Source organism: Heterodontus francisci, unplaced genomic scaffold (genome assembly GCF_036365525.1).
Source record: "Heterodontus francisci isolate sHetFra1 unplaced genomic scaffold, sHetFra1.hap1 HAP1_SCAFFOLD_221, whole genome shotgun sequence".
NCBI lineage: Eukaryota > Metazoa > Chordata > Chondrichthyes > Heterodontiformes > Heterodontidae > Heterodontus > Heterodontus francisci.
The window spans coordinates 214,794-228,721 of NW_027141485.1; the positions used below are offsets into that span (position 1 = coordinate 214,794).

The following is a 13,928-nucleotide window of genomic DNA, read 5'->3' on the forward strand; positions in this document are numbered from 1 at the left end:
GCAGTTCATTGCTCCCTGCAGCATTATCCGCCTCTTTCAGGAGAAAAGATCAGAAACCGCTCGTTTCTGTCAGTCCCCGAGAAGCCTGTGAGAAGCGGTTAGTCGCTAATTTGTTCCTTTTCCAGAGAGGAAGCTGATATTTGTCCCGTTTTAAATTGCTGAACCGGACCTTCCTCCCGCCACTTACAGTTAACAGATTGACAAATGAAAACGATTCCTAAAATCGCGTCAGGATTTTGTGACGGTAAATACAGTAAAACAGAACATAAAATGAGAGATTTTAAAATTGTTGCCTGAAAATTGAAATTTTCCATCACTCCAATTCCTTCCTGCTCTGGAATTGCCAGGCTTTTTCCAATTGGAAAATCTAAGCCAATGAGAACTTTGAATTACTTATATGTGTTTCTCCTATTGGTTAAGAATTGGATTGAGAAGCGGGTGACCAATCAGAGACAGAGTCAAACTGCGGGGATTCCAGGCCCCCAGTAACTGAGCTGAAACTGTTCAGATTGACAAACCCTGGCAGCAGCTTCACACATTGGACACTTCACACTGAGTCATTCAAGGGCTGGTGTGAGAGAAGCTTCAGATCCTGTCATTACTCTCTGACTCATTATTCATCTCGAACCAAACAATTAGTAAATGTGAAGCAGTGAAGAGACTTTTCACTCTCACTGCAGAATGTGTCATCTGGGGAAATAAGGAACTATTATATTCGGAGATTCCAGGTACATTCCTCCCTGAACAAATCCATTCCTAACATTCCCGATCACAGCCTATCCCAGCTCCTGTTGTCACCCGACTCCAGCTGAATTGGAGAAACTCATGTGTTGGGGTTTGAGTTGTGAGGTGGGGTTTCTCCGCCAGTGTTACTGTCTTACAAACTCTCCCCCTGAATTTGTGAACTGAGACTGCACCGAACACATCTCCAGTCAGAGTGAGGGCCGGATATTACGCTTTTATCAAAGAGAGTGGGGAAAGGGCTGGGTGGAGGGGATGTCAGCGAGTCACCAGGGATCCTGGATTTACTCCAAATCATTTCCATGTGGAATCTGCAGGCGGGGCCGGGACAGGGATCATTTGATCAGGGGATCAGCTCTTTCCTGAGAGATGTGGGTGGCTCTGAGAAGAGCCTTTGTGTTCAGATGTTTACAAGTTTCCCGCGCTCTTTCACTTCTTTCCAGACCCTGCTTTCTGAGCCTTCGCTGCTTTCGGCTTGACCTTGCTCTTCCATGTCTGCACTTTCTTCAGCGCCTTTCCGCCCGCCGCACTCTTGCCTTTTTTGACCTTCTTCGCAGGAGACATTTTCTGAAGCGCTGCTTTCTTCACCGCCTTATTTGGCGTTGCCGCCGCCTTGCTGCTCATTTTCTTGGCTGTTACTTTCTTTGTTGTCACTTTCTTGTCTGCTGGTTTCTTCACTAAAGATTTCTTGTCTGCTGGTTTGTTCACTGAAGATTTCTTGTCTGCTGGTTTCTTCACCTTCTTTCCCACTTTTCCCTGGGTTTTCCTTCTTGCTGATTTTGAAGGAGCCGGAGGCTCCCTGTCCCTTGCTCTGCACCAGGGAGCCTTTGTTAACATTCATCTTGATACTTTGCTTGATCTGGGTCTTGAGCTTCTCCTGAGCGGTGGCAGACCTGCAAGGAATCAACTACCAGCTAGCGTATAAAGCGAGACCAAGGCTCAGGGCCTTCAGTTCCCTGGAGGGGAGTCGGAGAGGCAGCAGATCCTGTGAGGAACCACAATCCAGGAAGGATGAGAAGATCATTGTCAGGGTACAGAGGAGATTAAGTTAAAGATTTACCAGTTTATACGCAAGCGCAGAGCCAAGGAACGGTGCTGGGGCAGATAAAATAATAGGAAGCTGTGATCAGTTGGAAGGCAAGAGTGATTAAATGACAGAAGAGATGATGGTGCAAGGCAAAAGTCAGGGACAGAATAAGTAACATTTTATTAGCACAGATGCCAGGAGTGGGGTTTGAACCCACGCAGACACACGTCTATTGGATCTTAAGTCCAACGCCTTAACCACTCGGCCATCCTGGTACTTTTCCCACCATTGAAAATGATATTTAATGTGATCCGGGTGCCATCTGGCCTTTGACAATGTCAAGTTCTGACTCCTCTCCCATGCTCAATTGGACCCTTCATGATTTATGAACCTCAATCGGATCACCCCTCAGTCTAGGTTTCTCTAAGGTGTAGGGTCCCAACTCTTTTAGTCTAACTTGATAACCAAGATGTCTTATACTGGGAATTCGTCGAATGTCTCTCCTCTGTACCCTTTCCAAAGCCTCAATATCACCCATCATGTGAGGAGACCAAGACTGGATACAATATTCCAAGTGAGTCCTGACCAAGGTATCATAAAAGGACAAAATCGGGACATCTCGGATACTGAAGGAGTCCGTGTCCAGAAGAAGCAAGACCTGGACAACATTCAGGCTTGGCCTGCTAAGTGGCAAGTAACATTCACACCACATAAGTACCAGGCAATGACCATCTCCAACAAGAGAGAATGTAACCATCTCCCTTTGACGTTCAACAGCATTACCATCGCTGAATCCCCCCACCATCAACATCCTGGGGGTTACCATTGACAAAAGCTTAACTGGACCATTCATATACATACTCTGGCTACAAGAGTTAATCAGATAGTGGGAATTCTGTGATGAGTAACTCAGCTCAAGGCACGTGGTGAAATGCTCATTAGTAGAGCTGGAGAAATGGACTGGTCAGGTGGGCAGAAAAGTGGCAAATGGAATTCAACTTGGAGAAGTGTGAGGTGATGCCTTTGGTGAGGTCAAACACAGCAAAGGAAGGCACAATTAATGGGTGAATGCTGAGAGGTGTAGAGGAAGTGAGGGACCTTGAAGTGAATGTCCACAAATCCCTGAAAGTAGCAGGACAGGTTGATAGGTTGGTTGAGAAGGCTTATGGAATCCTTTCCTTTATTAGCCGATGTATAGAATATAAGAGCAGGGAGGTTATGCTGGAACTGTATCAATCATTAGTTAGGCCACAACTTGAGTTCTGTGTGCAGTTCTGGTCACCTCATTCCAGAAAGGATGTAATTGCACTAGAGAGGTTACAGAGGAGATTTACGAGGATGTTGCCAGGACTGGAAAAATGCAGCTATGAGGAAAGATTGGATAGACTGGGGTTGTTCTCCTTGGAATGGAAGAGGCTGAGGGGAGATTTGATTGAAATGTACAAAATTGTGAGGGGTCTGGATAGAATGGATGGGAAGGGTCTATTTACCTTAGTAGGGAGGTCAGTGACTAGGGGGCATAGATTTAAAGTGATGTGTTGAACAATTAGAGGGGAGATGAGGAAAGGTTTTTTCACCCAGAGGGCTGTGGGAGTCTGGAACTCACTGCCTGTAAGGGTAGCTGAGGCAGAAACCCTCAACTCATTTAAAAGGAGTTTGGATGTGCACCTCAAGTACCTGAATCTGCAGGGCTACGGTCCAAATGCTGGACAATGGGATTCAGCTGGGTGGCTCGTTTTTTGGCCTGCCTGTGCTGTCAACTTTCTATGTTCTATGATTCTATGCAGACACAATGGGCCGAATGGCCTCCTTCTCCACTGTAATAATTTTGTGATTTTTGACTCTCCAAAACTTGTCAACCATCTACAAGGCACAAGCCAGGATGAGTGCAGCACCAACAATACTCTAGAAACTCGACACTGTTCAGGACAAAGCAGCCGCCTTGATTGTCACCCCATTCACCACCTTAAACATTCACTCCCTTCACCACTGACGCACAGTGGCAGTAGTGTGTACCATCTACCAGATGCACTGCTGCAACTCACCAAGGCTCCGCAGACAGCACCTTCCAAACCGAAGACCTCCACCACCTTGAAGGACAAGGGCTGCAGATGCATGGAAACACCACCATGTGCAAGCTCCCCCCAAGTCACACACCATCTGATCTGCAACAATATCGCTGTTCATTCACTGATGCTGGGTCAAAATCCTGGATCTTCCTTCCTAACAGCACTGTGGGTGTACCTACACCACATGGAGTGCAGCAATTCGAGAAGGGAGCTCACCACCACCTTGTCAAGGACAATTAGGGAAGGGTAACAAATTCTGGACTTGCCAGTGTCGCTCACATCCCATGAAAGAATATGCCTCATTTTATACTCAATTGTCCTCTGAATGCAGCCCAACCCTCTATTTGCTCCAACTATCACTTCACAGCATTGCTGCAGTACCTTTAGAGATCTGTGCACGAGAACATCCAGATCTCTGCTCAAAATTATTTTCTTTTTTCCACCTACTTTAATGTTTTTCCCTGAAGGGTGTATGAATCTTGAGCATTCGCCCTGTCCACATGAATAACACTGCACTTACCCAAATTAAACATCATTTACCAGTCATGAACCCAATCTCCCAACACATTAAGATCAGCCTGAAACAGTCGAGTATCGTCTACAGTCTGAACACTCGCACAGATCTTCAAATCATCTGTAAATTTACAGAAGGTGTCCCCTACACCTACATCCAGATCATTAATAAAAATAGTAAAGAGCAACAGTCCCAACACCGATCCCTGTGAGACACCATTGGTAACTGGTCTCCAAACAGATACAGATCCAGATCCATCTGAAACTACTTTCTGCCTACGTCCTGCCAGTCAGTTCCCAATCCAGATCAATATATTACCACTGATACCAGGGACTTTAATCTTATAGAGAAGCCTCTTGTGTGGAACCTGATCAAAATCTTTTGGATGAGATCAGCTAATTGAACACAGGCCGGGGATGAGGCCTAGGCCTGTCCTGCTTTGTGTGTGGGTCTCAGGACCACACAAGGTGAGATCAGCTCACTGAGCACAGGCCCATCCTGCTCTATATAGTGCTCAGTACCTCACCAAATGAGAATAACTAACACACCACAGGCCATGGAGCCTCGGCCCATCCTCCCCTGATTGCAGTTCAGTGCCAACCAGGTCAGATCAGCTAATTCAGCACAGGCCGGAGATGGCAGCTGGATCTTTCCTGCTCTGGGGACTCCGTACCATACCAGGTGCGATGAAGTAAAATACCACAGGCCGGGGATGGAGCCTGAGATTTCCCTGTTCTGTGTGGGGCTCTGTACAACAATGTGTGAGAAGAACTATCATCCCTCAGGCTGAGGAAGGAGCCTGGGCCCATTCTGTTCTGTGTGGCTCCTACCACACTGAGTGGGATCAGTTAACTCAACACAGGCCATGAATACAATCAGGCCCTTTCCTGCTCCGTGTGGCTCAGTATCACACCAGGTGGCATCAGCTAACACAGCACAGGCTGGGGCTGGAGCTGGAGCCTGGGCCCGCCCTGCTCTGTGGGCTCAGTAACAACCCGTAAGATGAACTTTTTTCAAAAGACTTCAGTGTATTTATCTCTGTCCAACACTCTGAGGCAGCTTTCTGTGTTTATAAAGAGTGTAATTTATTGACTGGTCTCTTGGATCAAACAGGGTAACAGACAGAGGTCTGTGTGCAGAGGGTTTGGGACTGAGCTCTGATTCCTAACTCTTTCTGGACTGTGAGGTATAAAGAATGAATGAGAGAGAGAGAATGTGGGAGAAGGGATGATGGAAGAATTTGCCCGTGAACCTGATTAAAAGTGGCTCAAACGCAAGATAATATTAAGATATCAAGAGCAGAACATTAACATAATCTGAGTTCCGCGATCTGGTCGGGTCCCATTCCCCTGAAGTGAGGAATGAACGGGTGGGGAAATTCCGCCTGGAGTTATATTTGTCTCCAATGAAGATGAGTTCACAGTGAGGATGGAATAGCTCAGTTGGAAGAACACTAGATTGAAGAACCAGGATACAATCCCTGGTATCATCAGTTTTAATTTGGTGTCTCCATCAGTTTAAGTAGAGAGAATCAGAGGGGAGATTTTCCACTCTTGACCCCATGGGCTGAATTTTAAACTAACGGTGCGGCTCTCGGCAGAGACACCGTGAGTGGGTGCCGTCACCACACGAGTGAAATGTGGACGGCCGGCCCCGATCACGGAGCAGCTGACCAATTAATGAAGGGGAGGCGTGGGGCCCATGTAAACAAGGACCAGAGGCAGGGAACGAGGCACCGATGGCACCGACATCTGACACAACGGCAGGTGCTGGCGCCATATTGAAAGGACTGCCAGAGCTGTATTCACTGCTGCCTGGTTTAAAGGAGTGTCTTCCTGAGAGCCCTCTTCTGTCCCAGAACCCGTTCTGCTGCCTCTGCTGTCCCAGAACCCGTTCTGCTGCCTCTGCTGCCCCTGGTCCCGTTCTGCAGCCTCTGCTGTCCCAGAACCCGTTCTGCTGCCTCTGCTGCCCCAGGTCCCGTTCTGCTGTCCCAGGACCCGTTCTGCTGCCCCAAGACCCATTCTGCTGCCTCTGATGCCCCAGGACCCGTTCTGCTGCATCTGCTGCCCCAGGACCTGTTCTGCTGCCTCCGCTGCCCCAGGACCTGTTCTGCTGCATCTGCTGCCCCAGGACCTGTTCTGCTGCCTCCGCTGCCCCAGGACCTGTTCTGCTGCATCTGCTGCCCCAGGACCTGTTCTGCTGCCTCTGCTGCCCAGGACCCATTCTGCTGTCCCAGGACCCGTTCTGCTGTCACTGATGCCCCAGGACCCGTTCTGCTGTCTCTGCTGCCTGATAGGTAAGGAGCTGAATGCGAGCCTGCAGTGACCATGGTCCAATAGTTTAGCGATGCCTTCCTGCAGGTTCGCCTCCAGGTGACAACAGATAGGTGGAAGATCCTCTTCCCCAGGGATGGGAGGTGGAGACCTGTCCACCTGACCAAGCAAAGCTGCTTTGAGATAGTAGGTGAAGTCAGCAGCCGTGGGGTCACCCCCAAGACATGGATCCAGTGCAAGAAGTGGGTCAATGACCGGATCCGGGCTGCTCAGGCACAAACTCAAAACACTTTGGACCCTTTGGACATTGCGCATGGCAGAGTGAGAGGGAGTGTTTGGTGGAAAGGGAGTGACCACCCAGTCATGTGTATTGGGGAAGGGCAGCAGGACATGCTGCCTGAGGTTTGGCTGCATCTCGGTGGGAGGTGCACATCAGTCATTGTATAAACTCACACAGTCCCTCGAGAGGGGCCACATGCAGGAGGAATATGTGTGTCCACATCATGGACTGCTGGACTATCACCATCAGAGATATTGGGTTTGTCCCCGCTGGGAGACTAACTTTGTTGATCATAGTGGCTGCAGGAGAAGACAGCCCACAATCGGAAAGAGCATGTCAAGACTGGCAGTGGATGCCTTATCTCCATGTCCTCATCCCGATGGAGGAGGAGGCCATGGAACAGGCCGGGCAGCAAAGCAGCTGCTCCATAGCTGATGGAGAGACAGGGACACCTACCTAAGAGAGTGAGTGAACATCTCCTGGGGCACAAGGGTGCATCCGCTGCAAAGGAGCCACACTGCTCATCTGTTCACCACTGCATCAATGGAGCTGCACAGTAGGGGTGGTTGGAATGTCACGATGGGCAGACCCTAACCCTTCAATGTCCCTGTTTTCACATGCAGGCTAGGATGAACGACTAGAGCGAAGAGCTGGAGAGACTGTGGGACAGCCAGACACCTCTGAGGAGGAGGAGGGAGCCTCAGAGGGTGCACCGTTACATCATTCCCCTGCACCCTCCACCAGCACAGAAACCCTCACTCGGTGGGTATCCACTTGCTGTTAGATTTGGGCACACAAGCTGGTGAGCACGTCACAGACAGGCCCGGGCAGATGACGGAGGCAGTGACAGCCTAGGCCACTGGCAGTTGGAAGTCTGTGGGAGGCCAGGCCCATGCTGAGTCCCAGGCTGATGACGTGCCTCTGGTGTCACCAGCAACATGGGAAATGCTGAAGCTGCAGCAAGAGGTCAGGCAACATCTGGCAGAGTTGCCAGAGGTTATGTGTACCCAAGTTCGGATGATGGAGGAGTCCATCCAGGCCTTGCATGCTGCACTGTCTCTGATGGGGGTGTGTCTAGCTTCCTTCCTTGAGAGATTGGTGACTCTGATGGAGAGCCAGATCCAGCCGACCAATCAGTGGCTGCCGGAGATGTGTGCAGACTTGCACTCCATCGCTTTGTCCATGAGCTCCATCCAGCGGTGACAAGGTGAGAGGGGGGACGAGGCACCTGAACTCTTCACCAGGTCCACATCCCTCTCAGGTCAGCAGCGAGTTACAAGTGTGTCTTATAAGGGGGAGGAGCAGCTGGCTGCTACATCTGGGGTCTCCTCTCAGGGTGCTCCTGGTGTGGACAGTAGCTTCAAAGCCCCTCTGCGAGTGACACAAGTGATGCCAGTGCCTGCCTCCATCATCCTCGATGACAGAGGGGGGTCCCTGTACCTGTGCAGGAGGTCCTCAGTGTACCTCCAGGCCTCAGGCAGCAAGAGGACGGCCACCAATGTCATCCCAAGCCATGGGGCAGCAAGGTCAGCAGCCTGTCTCCACCTCAGCTGACAGAGCAGGGGGAGCACCACGTAGGAGCATGCGGAAAAGATTTCAGAAGAGCACCTAGATTCACTTGGGTTCATGGTGAATGTGCATTCCAGATGGATAGGGTTGCATTTGATGTCACACGGAAGAAAGAAATGATGTTCTCTCACTATGTCTCCTTCCGACTGTTGATGCCCTTTGGGACTTCATTTAAACCCTTCCTCCCAAGGGGCTGGAAGTGAGGGACCAAGCCCTGAGTTCTCAAAGCTTCGGCCTTGTCACTGTGCGATGTGTACCTGGACGCTGCAGTGCAGAAGGAAGGAGGCGACAACAGGGCTGCTTAAAGCTAAGACTTTATTGCTGTGGTTCCAGAAGGTGGTAAGGCTCAAAGGAAACTTGAATGTATAAGGGTGTCTCATGTCTCCCTTGTGTGTATCTCATTGCCCCTTTCCTGCTGTGCCTGAGGTTCTTCATCAGGCACTGCTTGGGCAGCATCCTCCTCCACAACCTCATCATCAGAGGAGACATCACACTCCACGATATCCTCACTTGTCAACACCTCACCCCTCTGTAATGCCAGATTGTGCTGTGCACAGCAAACCACGACGATATGTGAGACCCTCGCCGGGGCATACTGAAGGGCTCCACTGGATCGATCTAGGCACCTGAATCTCATCTTCAGGAGACCAATGGCCTCCTTGATGGTCGCTCGGGTTGACCCGCAGCAGGTGTTGTACCTCTCCTCTGCATCCGTGCGTGGGTTCCTCACAGACGTCAGTAGTCATGTCCTCAGTGGGTAGCCCTTGTCTCCAAGGATCCATCTCTGAAAGCGGATGGGGCCGCGGAAAGGTTCTGGCACCTGGGAGTGCCTTGGTATGCAGGCGTTGTGGCTGCTTCCCGGGATTTGTGCACAAACATATGGGATCCATTTGCAGTGGTTGCAGACCAATTGCACACTGAGCAAGTGGAAGCCCTTCCTGTTGAAGGCTGCTGGCTGGTCTGCAGGAGCCTTGATGGTCACATGGGGTGACACCCTACACCTGGGGGAATCCAGTGATGGCCCCGAATCCTATAGTCCTCTCAGCTTGACTGTTTGGATCGATGTGCACATAGTCACCGGCCCTCCTGAACAGGACATTGGTGACCTCCTTGATGCACTGATTCACCACAGACTGTGAGATTCCACACATATCTCCAGTGGATCCCTGCAATGATCTGGTGGTGCAGAAGTTCAGTGGCACAGTGACCTTCAGTGACACTGGTATCAGGTGCTCACCAAGTCCCATGGGGCACAGCTGCATCATGGCAGAGAGATCAGTGACGACCTCCGTGCAGAGGCGCAGTCTGTGGAGACACTGTCACTCGGACATCTGCAGGTAGTTGAACCTCAGCTGACGTGTTCCTCTGCCTCCTTCTCCAGCCTCCTGTTCGAGGCTGGCCTTCCTGTGGGCCCCCAAGCTGCTGTGGTGCCCCTGCTGGTGCCTGCGCCTCCCTCCCTTCCTCTCTACTCCTCCTCCTCCTCAATGTGAGCCTTGAATGAGGCCCATGACAGGTTGCCCCTCCCTGAGTGCAAGGCCTTCACAGTAAACAACACCCAGCCACATTTACCTCACTTGTCACCCTCAATGAGGTGGCACTGCCCCAATGGTACCCTGGTGTGGCTCCCCCTGCAGAGCTGGCACATTGGCCCCCACTCCTGACAGTGTTTCCCGATGCCCTTTCCCCCTCCACCCTTACTGCCAAGTTACGCTGCCTCACCCGATAGCTTCCCAGTGAAGCCAACACTCAGCTCCCACCTCCCAGTCACCTCCTTTAACCAGGCGAGGCTCTGAAGCCCCGTGGTTCCCGTGCACTATTAGTTCAATTGGATCCAGTGAATAAAATTGCTGTCAATTGGACTCATAAATACTTTAAATGCCTTCTTGCCGAGTGGATGTGCGAAGTCTGCCCTCCATGTCAGCCGCCGACAGAAAAATCCGGTCCGACGTCTTCCATCCCGATTTTGCACACCCCCCCCCCCTCCCCCTCCCCAGCCTCCATTCTCGTCTCCAACGGTCCCTTAAAATTCTGGCCCATGTCTCTAAGACTAATGGGAGTGAAACTACATCTACTCCTTGGCCTGAACAGGGAGAGCTGCTCTCTCTGTGTTTAAAGTTAATGAATCTGCTCTTGACCTTGTCTTACTGGAACTTTCGCTGTCTGGAAATGTCTGTTTGAAAATGTTTTCCTGTTATATTAATGGAGCAGAGGAGCAGATGTGAGGTACTGTTCAACAGAGAGGTTTGGAAGTGGGTGAAGGGGTGAAGTGACGGTGTGTGTGAGAGGCGCAGTGAGTTGGCCATTCTCAATAGAATGTCAGGAATGAAGGTCAGAGGAACAGACCAGGCTGGAAACACAGAAAGAGCGAGGAGAAGCTGGTGTGAAAAACAGAGATTAAACAGCGGGCTTGTTCATTTGGTTTGGGTCTGGTGTTCAGAATACCCGGAATCTGGGTTCACTTCCCTTCCAACTCAGCGAATTGTATCAACATTATGTTCATAAAACCATAGAATGATACCCAAAGAAGGAGACCATTTGGTCCATTGTGCCAATGCTGTCTCTTTGGTTGTGCTATCCAAATAGTCCTGCTGCTCAGCTTTTTCCTGTAATCTGTACATTTTTCCTTCCAGTATTTATCCCAATTGCTTTTCAAAGTTACGACTGAATCTGCTTTCAAGTCCTGATCAGACAGTGCATTCCAGATCACAACACATCACTGCATAAAAAATCATTCCTCATTTCGCCTCTGGTTCTTTTCTCAATCACCTGATAAATACATCCTCTGGTTACTGACCCTTTTGCCACTGGAAACAATTTCTCCTTATTTAACTTATTGAAAACCTTCTTGATGATGTCACATACTAGACTGCCAGTAACACTGAAGCCCATGGAATAAAAGAGACAATGACAGCATGGATATGAAGTTTGCAGACTGATAGGAACATAGAAGCAGGAGTAGGCCATTCAGCCCATCGAGACCACCCCACCATTCAATATGATGATGACTGATCATCCACTTCAATGCCTTTTTCCCACACTATCTCCATATCCCCTATGTCATTTGTATTTAGAAATCTGTCAATCTCTGCTTTAAACATACTCAATGACTGAGCTTCCACAGCTCTCTGGTGTAGAGAATTCCAAAGATTCACAACCCTCTGAGTAAAGAAATTTCTCCTCGTCTCTGTCCTAAGTGGCTTTCCCCTTATGTTGTAATTGTGTCCCCTGGTTCTAGATTCCTCAACCGGGGGAAAAACTTCATCTACCCTGTCTATCCCTTTAAATATTTTGTAAGTTTCAATGAGATCACCTCTCATTCTTTGAAACTCGAGAGAATACAGTCCCAGTTTCCCCAATCTCTCTTCATAGGACAGTCCTGCCAACCCGGGAACAGGTCTGGTGAACCTTCATTGCACTCCCTCGATGGCAATGATATCCTTCCTAAGGTAAGGGGACCAAAACTGCACACAGTATTCCAAACTGCAGACCAACCAAGGTTATATACAATTGAAGCAAGATTTCACTACTCCTGTACTCAAATCGTCTTGTGATAGAGGCTAACATATCATTCGTCTTCTGAATTTCTTGCTGCACCTGCATGTTAGCTTTCAGTCACTTATTGACAAGGACACCCAGGCCCCTTTGTACATCGACACTTTCTAATCTCTTACCATTTAAGAAATAATCTGCACATCTGTTTCTCCTACCAAAGTGGATAACCTCACATTTTTACACATTATATTCCATGTGCCACTTTCTTGTCCACTCACTAAGTCTGTCCAAATCCCCTTGAAGCTGCTTTGCATCTTTCTCACAACACACATTCCCACCTAGTTTTGTGTCATCTGCGAACTTGGAAATACGACATTTGGTTCCCACCTCCGAATCATTGATATATATTGTGAACAGCTGGGTCACAGTGTGGTGGTGAACAGTTGTATTTCTGTCTGGAGGAAGGCTCACAGTGGGTTCCCCATGGTTCCTCGTAACTTCAGTTATGTGCAGAGACTGGAAAAGCTGGGGATGTTCTCCTTGGAGCAGAGCAAGTTCAGAACAACTTTGACAGAGTTAGAATCAAGGAATCAAATGGTTACAGTACAGAAGGAGACCATTCAGTCCATCATGTCCATGACAGCTCTTTGCAAGAGCAAATCAGCTAATTCCACTCCTCTGCCCTTTCATTGTAACCCTGCAAATTTTCTCTATTCGGGTGTTTATCCAATTCCCTTTTGAAAGCCACGATTGAATCTGCCTCCAGCACACTCTCAGGCAGTGTATTCCAGATCGAACCACTCACTCTGTCCCACACCCCTGGTACCATTGCAGAAAATCTCTTCTGTTCATTTCATCCCTCATAAATAATTGAAATGAAATGTTTATTAGGAAATGCACAATATAAAAAAGAGAGAGAAATAAATGCTGAGAAAAATAGAAGTCAATGTTTGGAAGGTAAAAAGAGCAAAAGATGTAACTTTTATTCTGGTTGAGTGAGAGGAATATATCACACTCTGGGGCTTTTTAAGAGGATTTACTGATAAGCCTGGGATTTGAGAGGAAGCTGGTTCATGGTTTACAGAACAAATTCAGTCCCTGGGGTGGAGCCAACAGCTGCACCGTCCAATAACAGACAGGATGGGGACACTGTCTCAGGCCTGGTGAGCTCAGTCGATGAAAGCATGAAACTCTGAATCTCAAGTTTTTGAGTTTGAGCCCCACGGTGGGTGTCTTTTATTTCCTTTTTAGGCTGATTTTACAGCCATTCTCCAGCTCTGAATTCCTCGGCAGAGAGTTCAAGGAGTGTTTGAAATGAGATTCAACAGCAGTATGAGAAAGTCTCTCCTTGATTCAGGACTCTTACCTCTCTGCAGCATCTCACTGCTGAAGATTGAACTTTATCTCATTTCATTCTCAGCTCATGGTCAGTGTGGATCACTGGGACTTCTGGCTGTCTCCCACTTCACAATCCATCAGTGCTGAGAAATCAATGGGGAATATTACTCACATGTTGTAATGTTTTATAAATACTTGAATGTATTTCACACTGTGTCTAACAGTGTGAATCTCCCCTGGTATATCAGCTCACCAACACTTCAACAGAACATTCACATAATGTGAGCTCTGAGATCTGTTCAGATCCCATTCCCAAGACCTGGAAAGTGGGATTGGGCTGGATCGCTCTTTTTCAGCTGGCACAGACACGATTGCTAAATGGTCTCATTCTGTGCCATAAATTTTCTCCATTTTCTATGTTCTATGAAGTGAGGTGTGATTGGGAGGGGCAATTCCACCAGGGTTATATTTTCTACCAAAACAATGACACAAGGGATACTTCACTTTTTTATTCATTCATTCATGCGATGTGGGCATCGCTGGCTAGGCCAGCATTTATTGCCCATGAGAAGGTGGTGGTGAGCTGCCTTCTTGTACCATTGCAGTCCATGTGGGGTAGGTACAC

The 13,928-nt window shown here is 48.8% G+C and overlaps 1 non-coding gene across 1 annotated transcript; it reads right to left on the reverse strand.

The window, feature by feature from the left end:
- Positions 1 to 1,960: 1,960 nt before the first annotated feature.
- trnal-uaa (transfer RNA leucine (anticodon UAA)) lies at positions 1,961 to 2,043 on the reverse strand. The gene has a single exon. It is a non-coding gene; the product is annotated as a tRNA-Leu (tRNA).
- Between the last annotated feature and the right edge of the window lie 11,885 nt (positions 2,044 to 13,928).